The 12885-nt window shown below is 33.9% G+C and overlaps 2 pseudogenes; one reads left to right on the top strand and one right to left on the bottom strand.

Moving 5' to 3' along the window:
- Positions 1 to 12885, top strand: part of LOC124089781 (atrophin-1-like) — a 281107-nt pseudogene that overhangs the window by 219024 nt on the left and 49198 nt on the right.
- Positions 1395 to 12483, bottom strand: LOC124089813 (mitochondrial amidoxime reducing component 2-like; annotated as a pseudogene).

Raw genomic sequence — 12885 nt, 5'->3', positions numbered from 1 at the left:
GCATCACCTTGTAATGAGTTGGGACTATATTTACAACTAAGTTCTGTTCAGCAAAGCAATAAAGATGTATTATTCAGAAGATGGGTTCTTTTAGGTGTCCTAACAGGTGAAAACTAAAGTTGTATCATCCAAAATAAAAAGTAGAACTTTTGTGCTTCCAACTATAGATGCTTTTTTGTTGCATTCTCAAAATGTCTGAGATGCAATTAAGTAACATCTAGTTGCATACATTAATTCTTTAAGTTTTTCTTTTCTTTTTTTTTTTGGAACAGGGGATTGAACTAGGGATACTAGATCACTGAGCCACATCCCAGGCCTGGTATGCATTTTATTTAGAGACAGTGTCTCACTGAGTTGCTTAGTACCTCGCTTTGGTTGATGCTGGCTTTGAACTCTCCATCTTCTTGTCTCAGTCTTGTGAGCTGCTGGCATTACAGTGCATGGCTTAGAATTCTTTCTCATTGATTTTTGTCTGAAATATGATTAAACCTTTTCTATCTATACACAGATTTTCTTCAGATAATATAAAAAAAATTATTGTATTCTTTTGGCTCTTCCTTTAAAAAAAAAAAAACACGTTTATAAGGAAATTACGTTTATCCTACAACAATGTCCATCTTGAAGATGACTCATTAATGTCAGAAAAAGACAGGATTTGGTTTTTAGGGCCATAATACACAATAGACTAAAAAGAAGTCAGGGGAGCAGCTATGCATCAGGACAGGATCTACAATATGCTTGAATGTAATAAACGAATGGTTCAGCAATTTTGTGGAGAAAATACAGAAAGAGGGTGAAAAGCACTATGATCCTATTCAAGCATTATTCTACAGTATTTAAACTTTATGTATTACAAAATCAATCCAGAATGAGGTACCAAATGTTTAACAGCTGAATAAAAATTATCTAAAATCAACCAGTATAACTTTCACCATGATCAGTCAAAGGCCCCTCTCTTTTTAGCAACAATTCCAATTCCTCTGTTCCTTCTTCATCCACTGGATGCTCCCCGTGCTTATTAGCTTGAAATGGGTTTCCACCATGATGAAGCAACAGTTGCACAATCTGCAACATTAAAATGTTAGGAAGATTTACTCTTCATAGATGATATTGTTTTGATCATTCTCTTGAAAACACAATGATATTCCCAGTGTTAATTCTACTCTGCATCCATTATTTACATCCTATTCTATATCATTATTCTCTTCCAGTTCAATTTTCACTGAAACCTGCTTCCATTCTGATGACTGGCATCTACTAAAAAAAATCTTCTGCCTTTAAATTTAAACAGGGCCATTTTACTGCTTAATTTCATTGTTTTTATTCCTGATTCATCATAAAATCAACAAAAACTTGAATATCTTTTAAAAAGGTACTATTTCCACGATTGGGCTTCAGTCTGGATAAGCCACCTGGTAATTCTGTACAAAAAGGAAAATTTTCTTTGATGCTCTTCCCTTCATGATTGTTTCAAATTAAACCAATCTGTTTGCTTCTGTTTTCAAGTAGTTGGTGAACCACTACGCGGCCTGAGACCCACAATCTCTGCCTTTAATGTCAAGGCCAAATAGCCTGCAGTCATGGAGTGGGTTTGAAGAAGGCTGCTTGACAGGCAAAACCAGCTGTTCCATGTCGGGAGCCTAGAGGATCAGGCAGTTGCTCTCATAAGTGATGGAGACCAGCACAAGACAAGGCTCCTGCCAGGCAGTGACCACGTATCCATCTTCCTTAATCACCAGCCAAAACCTGTCTCACAAGTGGCCACAGCGCAGTCCCATGGTGGCGCACTCAGCCTTGTTGACCTATACCCCCTTGGAGGACTTGACCAGATAGATGGAGATCTGGGCCACGGTGCCCACCTGCTGCCTGGGTCGTGCGAGATGCCAAGCGATGGTCCCCAGCACCTCCCGGCCAGACTCAGGACAGTGACCCGGAGCCACATGGGCCAGGTCTGCCTCATTTCATTCTTATTACTGCTAAAACTACATATCAATGCTTTTTCAAATTACTTTCCTAATTCCAGTAATGATTTGTACAATCTGCCAAGAAACTAAGTAAGACAAGTCTTACCACTCAGCAGTTAATGGAATAAAAGCACCAAATCAATTCATTGGCGTCAGGACAGTGTGACATGTTTGATGTTAATCAGAGCTAAAAATATGCAAATTAAGGACTCTGTGTGCCTGTGCATTAATAAAAAAATTCTACAAAGATTCAAAAATTCCAAAGGCTTTTTTCAAAGAGATTCCATCTATCACAAGGTCTGCTTTCAGATTTAATTTTTGGAAATCCTTTGGCAACACAGCCAGCATTCTCCCTAAGTGCCAGGGAATTCAGACTGAACTAGATTCCATAGATAAGATATACAAATGTCTTTTCTTTAGGAATCCTCTGTAAGTGAATGTAGATTCTTTGTACAAATGAATATAGAGTTCTGAGTATTCTCTAGGCATCTACTTCTTGGAAAGCCATACACAAAATATTTGATATTTGGGGGTTTTGAAGTATCTATAAAGTGGAGCTAGAAGTAAATAAAATAAATTCAAAAATGAGTAAAAATCAGTGAGAGAAGGGCAGGCTTAGTAGTCAATACAGTGGTTTTCTTCCCACCTCCCCTACCCAGCAGGAAGATGCACCAGTAGGTAGGATTTTTTGAGATAAGCATTTATCACTGTAGTAATTCCAAGAAAGTAAAATCTGGCATTAGTAGTCATGAGAAATTAAAGTAATGATGGTTCAAGCACACCACTTCAGTTAATTAGGATGAACTGGCATCCTAATGGCCTAGAAAAATTAGGCTATAATATTTAATCACTGCTGCCCAAAAGTCACCCCAAATTCAGTAACTCATATATAACCAGTGTATTAAATTTTTATTTTACATAAAATGAAACATTTAAAGACTTATTAAAATCAACTTTTATTTATATTTTTAATATAATCTATCATTTTCATATTTCTCATATCATTATCAGTAATGATCCAACTTAGCATAAATCCGATTTCAGCATGATTTTTAATCTATTACCAAAATTATTATTAAAGCCATAAACAGGTCTTTAAAACAGGCTATTATTTTTCCTGCAATGTATTCCCTTTCTCAGAATTTTCTGTACAGTTGGTTCTCTAGTGTTTAAGAAACAGCTGCAATTATTGTTTTTATTCTAATGGTTTTTCATCTAAACAAAAATTTTTAAATATAATAGACATTTCAGTAATAAAATTAAATAAACTAATGCTGTGAAAATTTTATAGAAAGCAGAAGAGATGTTTCAAAGACAAGAAGTGAAATCTAATCATAGGGAGAATCAAAAAAATCTTAGTATCTATATTTAAAATATTTCCTAAAATTTGGGATAGGGATTAATTTATCTTTTATTATTTTAACTGACAAAACTACTAGCATTTTTATTCTTTCTGCATATTAGTACAGTTTTATAAAAGACAAAATGATATATACCTGGGTTACAGCAAAAACATAAGATCATTAATAGATTCCCATTCTGCCAAATAATCAAATATAAAATCATTATACCCTGGAAAACAATAAACAAGTTGGACTACAACAAACATTGAAGCAAAAATTCAAATTAGATGCATTAACTTTAAAGGACAACCCATGGTCTGAATTCATGTTTTCTGTAAAATAGAAAAAAGGTATTTAAGTGATCAGCAGCAGGTACAAGGTAGATGGGTGTAGGATCATTATACTATTCAAAAATTTTAAGTGTTAAAATAATTGTGTACCAATATATGGTGATTTTTTTTTTCAAATTTAAGGCAGTCAATAGGACTTTGACTGTTCAGAATCTAGTCTATGAACGATTCATTTCCTCTGACATGTCATAAGTAAAACATGATACAATGTTCTCCAGATTTACATTTATCTAAAAAAAATATTTTTCTTCATAATCGACTAGAACTTTAAAATTTAAACCCAGCTATATGCATAAACATGTTCATTTAGCATAGTCTACAAAGCCCTGAAATTCTACTGAGTTTACCTGGAGATTTGAAGGAAAATCCTGACAGACTTATTTAGACTACTCAAAACAAAACAAAACAAAACAAAAAACCGAAATGAACTCTTCATCAGTACAACTTCTTTATTTCAAGATCCACAGGAGCTCCAGAAATAGAGAGATGTCCCAATTTTATAATTTGGAAAATGAATGTTTTCTTTTCAGGTCTTGCCAAAATAAACAGAAGTAACATTATTACTTCCAAATTAGGTGTAAAGTACACATGAAAAGATAAACTATTTTTCTTGGGGAAGTAGGTTCACAAACCTGTATAAGTCTCAAAAATAAATGAATATGACATTGCCCTGCAAAGCAGTCAGTTTATTAAAAAACAATGAAGCTACAGTTCAAATACAGATGAACATACTTCTATCAATCAGGTATTAGGGTGCATACTTCAATTCTGATAAAGAAAATTTGCCATTATGATCTGATTCTGAAATATTGTGAATTTATAACCACTGAATGTCTATACTATGACATTTTCAGCAATGATTACTCAGATCATGAAGGGCTTCATCATATTTAACTCTTTTAAGCATACCTAAAAGGTATACTTAAAAGATTTAAGGAGGAAGGCCTGATTCCATAGCAACTGGGTGTAAATATAACCCCCACCCAATTTTAGCAATCAAAATGATTGACTTAATACTAGCTCAATAATAACTATCAGAATAATTTTAGAGACAATTGTTTAGTTTGGCCATTATCTCCAGCAAACCACCACAAATTCTTAAAATAAATAAAAAGCACACCATAAATTTAAATTTTATTTCAGTTTTATAGTCAAATGTTCTTAAAAACTGGACACTTAAATACCCAGAGGCTTAAAAATATTTACATTTTTTAAAGTTCAGAAATAAGTATATCAGTCCACTTACAAACAAGAAAAGGATAATCAAAATGCTTAAACAGTTTTCACATACTAGAGAATACATTTAACTATTTTAAAGGGATGGTATGTATATATTCTTTGGCCTTATTTTATATGGAGCAATTATGAATCAGTAACATCTGATGACTGGTGCCATAGTCAAATAGAGAGGGTTCCAACACAATTAATAGTAATAACATTTCTCCAAGAAAACTGTTTCTTAATGTACTTAATGCAACCTGGGCAGCAAAGTCAATATAAAAAGTTCAATGGAAAAAATTTTTAAATGCGCTTTTAAATGAATATTATCTGTTTAAAGAATAAGATGACACTATGTATTGAAATCAGCGTGCATGGTGTACCTTGTGATGGAAATACAACAAACAGACTAAAGACCTTGAGTATCTTCACATAGGGGTCCTTGTACTGCCCAACACCAGGGGTGGGAGGTTGACTTTTATACTGTTCTCCAAATGAATGGTATTTTCACATTTTGTTGAACAAAACTTAAGTGGAGGTATACAGGTATTTTTACAATGTTCCTACACAGCATGTGTTAGATATAATATAGTAGATATCTCACAGAAATTCAGTATCTACAAGTTAGTTTGAAAATGAGTTACTTATAATACAATGCTTAATTTTATATGTGACAGAAACCACTGGCTGAACAGGAGCACCTGATAATCTAATCATCTGAATCTGTCCTGTAACGAGATATAAGACTCTTCCCATCTTTGTCACTTGTATGTCCTGGATATGAATCTACAGAATGAGAAGAGACAGAGAAACTAAAAAGGTACACAAAGGGAAACCAAATTCAACAAACTTTATTTATTTATTTATTTATTTTAATTTTTTATTGTTGGTTGTTAAAAACATTACAAATTTCTTGATATATCATATTTCACACTTTGATTCAAGTGGGTTATGAACTCCCATTTTTACCCCATATACAGATTGCAGAATTACATCAGTTACACATCCATTGATTTACATATTGCCATACTAGTGTCTGTTGTGTTCTGCTGCCTTTCCTATCCTCTACTATCCCCCCTCTCCTCCCCTCCCCTCTTCTCTCTCTACCCCCCTCTACTGTAATTCATTTCTCCTCCTTGTATTATTTTTCCCTTTCCCCTTACTTCCTCTTCTATGTACTTTTGTATAACCCTGAGGGTCTCCTTCCATTTCAAAAAATTAGACAATAAGAAAACAAACAACCCAATCAACAAATGGGCCAAGGACCTGAACAGACACTTCTCAGAGGAGGACATACAGTCAATCAACAAGTACATGAAAAAATGCTCACCATCTCTAGCTGTCAGAGAAATGCAAATCAAAACCACCCTAAGATACCATCTCACTCCAGCAAGATTGGCAGCCATTATGAAGTCAAACAACAACAAGTGCTGGTGAGGATGTGGGGAAAAGGGTACACTTGTATATTGCTGGTGGGACTGCAAATTGGTGCAGCCAATTTGGAAAGCAGTATGGAGATTTCTTGGAAAGCTGGGAATGAAGCCACCATTTGACCCAGCTATTCCCCTTCTTGGTCTATTCCCTAAAGACCTAAAAAGAGCATGCTACAGGGACACTGCTACATCGATGTTCATAGCAGCACAATTCACAATAGCAAGACTGTGGAACCAACCTAGATGCCCTTCAATAGATGAATGGATAAAAAAATGTGGCATTTATACACAATGGAGTATTACTCTGCATTATAAAATGACAAAATCATAGAATTTGCAGGGAAATGGATGGCATTAGAGCAGATTATGCTAAGTGAAGCTAGCCAATCCCTAAAAAACAAATGCCAAATGCCTTCTTTGATATAATGAGAGTAACTAAGAACAGAGTAGGGACCATGAGCATGAGAAGAAGATTAACATTAAACAGGGATGAGAGGTGGGAGGGAAAGGGAGAGAGAAGGGAAATTGCATGGAAACAAACTTTATTTAAAAGACCACCAGTTAGTTAGGCAATGATCTATCATTGTTTTTCCAGAAGATAGTTTTAAGGTAAAGCCAAAAGTACATTGAAAACACAGGTTTGGCCATCACCTAAGTTTTCAGTTTCTTCAAATGAAATTCTTAAAATTAAGAAATTCAACCATGTAGTTTTAATAATAGACATTGCTGAAATTGTTTATTAAAACGCAAATCTTTTGATGTTATTCTTTTGTTGCAATCTCTGAGTAACAGTAAGAGGCAGCACTCCTACATCACTGATTTTCTCTTCAGAATATGTCTTTGATGAAATTTAATCATGCCTTTTGTTCTGAAGACGTAAGAGTACTTTGGACTGCAGGATCATCTAAAACCAAAACCATTTCTATCCATTAAAAGTATTTCAATAGAATGAAGTACTACAGATTACTACTAGAGAATCTTAAGGAAAAAAATCAATCAAAATCAAAACAAAGTTTATTAATTAAGAATATGGCATTCTGCTTAACAAATTATGACAGAGAAACAAGAATATGAAGAACTGACTTTGGTGATTTGGACACAGCATGTATTTTAACATTTAAATAATATCTTAACTTACAATATTATTATTATGAGCAATCATATCCTCAACTTATGGACATACATTATTCTTTCCAGGATCATTCTGATAGACAAGATTTATGATTTTGTTTAGGCATAAGTAACCAAGTGTTGAAAAACAAAAAATAAAAATATCCCCTAAACAGAGTATTTCAATTTTTAAAAGATAATCCTAAAAGTTTAGTGATGAGAAGACTCACTCATTCAAAAGGATAATCATTAATAACATTTAGACCAATTCTAAAGTAAGTAGGTAAATGGACTGGATTATAAGAACTTCTGTAGGGTGTGGATTCCTGCTTCCTTGTCTTGAGGCTGCACTTGTTGCTGGAACAGCTCCTGGTGATCAGCCAGGAGGTGGTACTGTGGGAGGTGATGAAGGAAGAGAACCACCTAAGGATAGGTTCAGGACTCTTCTACCCTCGTGGACAGCTTCTGCCTTTCCTTACAGACTATGGGATGGGTGTACACTGAACTTGCTCTACCACTCTGACCTTTATTCTGATTGTCTCCTGTGCAGTATATAAGCTGTTTGTACTTCCTTATTAAATGAGATCCTGCTTTGACTGTTCTCCCTGGCACCTCTGATTGTCCTCCCAGGAGGGAGGGCTGGGGTGGGCTGCCAGTCGACCTTTATCTTTCTTGGCTCCTCTTGGTTGGGGCGTGTTTTCCTGATTCTCCCACTGGTCAGGAGGAGATGGGGGCTAAAAACCCTGACAAACTTCAAGAAACCTTACACTTCCTAATTGAAGGCATTAAGGTAGCAAGCCCAAGAATTCCATATTGTTGGTATTTTATATTTTATATGAAGACAAGCAAAATACTAAAAATTGCTTCCATACATTCAAAGCAAATCAAAGGTGGTGGCCAATTAAGTTATATCAATCAGATTAAATGATTATTGAATGCAGATTATATTATTTAAATTTATTAAAGCACAATGGAAAAATTGAACTTTCAATTATATTCATTAATATAAGGAAGCAGTTTCCCAGTTCACCCAACTCTTTCTTTAGAAGTAACCAGTTAACTCTGACCCTGTACAACTTCCTTTTGCTTTCATTTGAATAAGTATGTTTATATTTGGAGCACTACAACATGTAATCTATAGATTTACTTCAGGAGCTGGAAAATAAAGCTTCCTTGTCCTGTTCCTTTACTACTACTTTGGTCCATGCTCTACCAAGATGAGGTTGTATGATACTACTTCTATTTGTATGTGAGGCTGATGTAAAGCACTGTTAGCAATTCTCTCCCCTAAGGAGTTCTTTATAGAAGGCAAGAGAAGCCAACACCTGTATTTGAAAAACAATCTTTTTTAAAGTTAACATATTCTGCTTTATGAGTATAGTAATATGAGAGAAAAATACCAAGAATGATTTTGAATGTCTGTACTACAGGTTGGAACTTTTTATAACAAAACATTAGGAATGAGTCAGGAGTTAATCTGTAGTAGAACATTTGACCTTAGCTGCTACCCTAACACAGTTCTCTATTTGGAAAATTTCCCCTCTACCACTTTGTTTTCATCTTATTAATTAAGGTGAATCCTTTAATGGCTTCTAAGGCCTCAGGAGAAAGAATGTCTAAAACTAGATATCTGGCAGAGAAAATTAAAAGCATATGAAATTTCAACATGCTCTACAACTGTCCTAACAGAATTTGGAAAAAGATCATAGTGAGTCTCTGAATTTTCTCCTATCACATTATCTAAACATGCCAAAAAAAAAAAAAAAAAAAAAAAAAACCACTATAGAAAACAAATAATGCTTAGTATGGGGACACAATTATTAAATAAGTGAAGCATATTATATCTTTATAGTTACTCAAATAAGCAAATTAAAATGATGAAATACTGCTGGTTTACCTTATTAGGACATGAAATCTATCAAACCTAAAGAAAAACATATCTCCCAATACTTAAAGACACTGAGTAGAACAACACTCATATAATGATGGAAGCTTTTAAAACTAGGTAGGATTATTTTGAAGAAACATGAAGAATCACAGAAATGTTCCCATTTTTAATAAGGAAATCTTCCAAATAGGACAAAAACACAATCTATAAAGAAGATCTCGATGGCATCATTCATAATGGAATAATTGTGAATTTAGTTTGGAGCCCAAGAGAAGACTTTTATGCAGCCCCTAGAAAGTAGCTTAATACTTTTACATGAAGAATTATGACATCATGTCAAAGGATTATGGTTTTCTCTGATGTAGGAGATAGGGAAAAAAGTATGATTTTTATGACTGACAGTACAAGAATGACGTTAAAAACCTTAATTGGTAAAGTTATTAGTTATTGATTAGATTTTATATACAGTAGAGTGGCAGATAGTGTTATCTGCCTACTCAACATTCATTCTCCTGCTCTTCCTAGAATACCCCAATTAATATCAAGGTGACAATATGCCTAGTCCCATCTCTAGCAGTCAGAGAAATGCAAATCAAAACCACCCTAAGATACCATCTCACTCCAGTAAGATTGGCAGCCATTATGAAGTCAAACAACAACAAGTGCTGGTGAGGATGTGGGGAAAAGGGTACACTTGTACATTGCTGGTGGGACTGCAAATTGGTGCAGCCAATTTGGAAAGCAGTATGGAGATTTCTTGGAAAGCTGGGAATGGAGCCACCATTTGACCCAGCTATTCCCCTTCTTGGTCTATTCCCTAAAGACCTAAAAAGAGCATGCTACAGGGACACTGCTACATCGATGTTCATAGCAGCACAATTCACAATAGCAAGACTGTGGAACCAACCTAGATGCCCTTCAATAGATGAATGGATAAAAAAAAATGTTGCATTTTTTTTTGTATTTGAGGCTGATGTAAAGCACTGTTAGCAATGGAGCACTCCATTACACAATGGAGTATTACTCTGCATTAAAAAATGACAAAATCATAGAATTTGCAGGGAAATGGATGGCATTAGAGCAGATTATGCTAAGTGAAGCTAGCCAATCCCTAAAAAACAAATGCCAAATGTCTTCTTTGATATAAGGAGAGTAACTAAGAACAGAGTAGGGACCATGAGCATGAGAAGAAGATTAACATTAAACAGGGATGAGAGGTGGGAGGGAAAGGAAGAGAGAAGGGAAATTGCATGGAAATGGAAGGAGACCCTCAGGGTTATACAAAAGTACATACAAGAGGAAGTGAGGGGAAAGGGAAAAATAATACAAGGGGGAGAAATGAATGACAGTAGAGAGGGTAGAGAGAGAAGAGGGGAGGGGAGGGGGGATAGTATAGGATAGGAAAGGCAGCAGAACACAACAGACACTAGTATGGCAATATGTAAATCAATGGATGTGTAACTGATGTGATTCTGCAATCTGTATATGGGGTAAAAAGGGGAGTTCATAACCCACTTGAATCAAAGTGTGAAATATGATATATCAAGAATTATTTAATGTTTTGAACAACCAACAATAAAAAATTTAAAAAAAAGAAAACTAAAAAAAATATGCTCTGGTCTACAGGATTTTAACATGAAAATAAAAAGTATTTGACTTCTCAGATTCCCTTGTAACTAGAGTGGCCTAACCAATCAAATGGACACATGATTTTAGAGAGGTTGTTTCATCAATAAAAAAGCCAAGTCTCATTTGGAAAAAGACATCTTTGTTCTGAGTATTTCACCTTCTACTTTATGCTGGAAAAAGCATCAATCCTATGACTACAAGTAAAAATGCTTAAGGAAAGGAGAGAAGAGAGATGAATCCAGTCTCAGTTGGTGTTATTGAGCTGCTATACTGATTCTGGACTGCCTATATCTAGTGCTCTCACTGCATTAACCTTAAAAATCTCTATGTGTTTAAGATGGTTTTCATCTATTTTGTTGTGTTTAATTAACATATCACAAAGTGTATTAATGCATTATGTCATCTCAAGGTAACAATTTTCTCAGGCTGATATTTCAAGCAGGTGAGGAAACTGGAGCTTAATAAAAATGAAATTATCTGGACAGTGTTGATACTAGTCAGATTCCAAAATCTTCAAAATTAAATACTATTATCATTTATCTCCATTACACCTATAAGAATTTATTCTATGTCAAGAGTTTATAATAGAACATTTGAAAGTAAATTTCAAAAGCTAAAAATAAGCAATGAAGCAAGTTGATATGGGAAGCATAATATCTTCTACATCAGTAGTAGTTGCTTTTAGGCTTTCATATGTTCAATGGGTCTTCACAATATCTATTGGCTTCTTAGTATTCCATACAATAAAAATTGTGGGAATTTTCTCACAGGTTAAGAAAACATGGATAGATACTGGAAAAATATAAACAGATATGTTGGTGATTTTTTGAAAGAAAGTAATTCAGAATAAAAGGTACTATCATGTAGCTAGCTACAAGAACCCATTGGAAAGACTTCAAATTGTGCTATAATTCTTTCCAACATTTTATCCATCTAGCCAACCACCTACTTTTCTGGAAAGACTTATCTTTTCAAAAAGCTAATTTTAAATAATTAAAAATTTGCAAAGTTTTAAACATACTACGTTATCTTAAGACCAAGAATTTCTCATTCAGTTGATGGCATTATTGCTGATTTGGGGCCCCCTTGGCCTTTCTTGGATAATGATGCAAATGTCTTTACAAAAGATTACTTTATAAAAATAAGATATGCTTTTTTAAAAATATCCAACCTACACAAAAGAGTACAAACAAGAAATTAACAAACATTCTAAGCCCAGAAAATAAAGTATAAATGTTTGGTAAACATCATTTCAAGTGTCCCTCTAAATATATACAAAGACACACGGATTAATGGAGAAGACACAGGAAGAAATAAAATTTATGTAAAAAAAGGCAAATAATATATATATATATATATATATATATATATATATATATATATATATATATATATATATATAATTAATTTTATATTATTCCAACATAAAAGTAACTAATTACTTTATTCTATTAGGGACTGCATCTTAGGGACTAAGATACAAAGAAATATGCACATAACCTTGCTATAAGAGAATATGAGCCAAGTACTATCATCAATACTACCCATGATTCCTAATGTTTTGTTGTTTTATTCTTTCAAGTCTGGGTTAAAATCTTTATGTTTTTTTATGGACCCAAAATACCCACACCAACATTAGGCTTAGTTCCTACAATGAAAATGACTTTTATATTTCAAGTCTTTATTTTATATTTTTATATGTGTGTTCAGTTATTGTCCACATACATATATGCATATAAACACACCAATGACTTTAATGCAATGAAACACTATATATTATTTCCTAACATGTTTTTTCCCCTTCAAATAATATAAATGTCTTCCCTGTCATGCATTCTACAATGGTATTTTTCAGATTTACCATAATTTAACTAATCCTTTCAGTAATCATGACACAATATTCCTCATTTTGAGGGAGGATTTTCTTTTATTATATAAGAGCTAAGATAC

The sequence above is a fragment of the Marmota monax genome, unplaced genomic scaffold, assembly GCF_021218885.2.
Source record: "Marmota monax isolate L192 unplaced genomic scaffold, Marmota_monax_Labrador192_F-V1.1 WCK01_AAM20220418_F8-fsc00318, whole genome shotgun sequence".
Classification (NCBI taxonomy): Eukaryota; Metazoa; Chordata; class Mammalia; order Rodentia; family Sciuridae; genus Marmota; species Marmota monax.
This window is presented reverse-complemented; position numbering and strand designations above follow the sequence as displayed.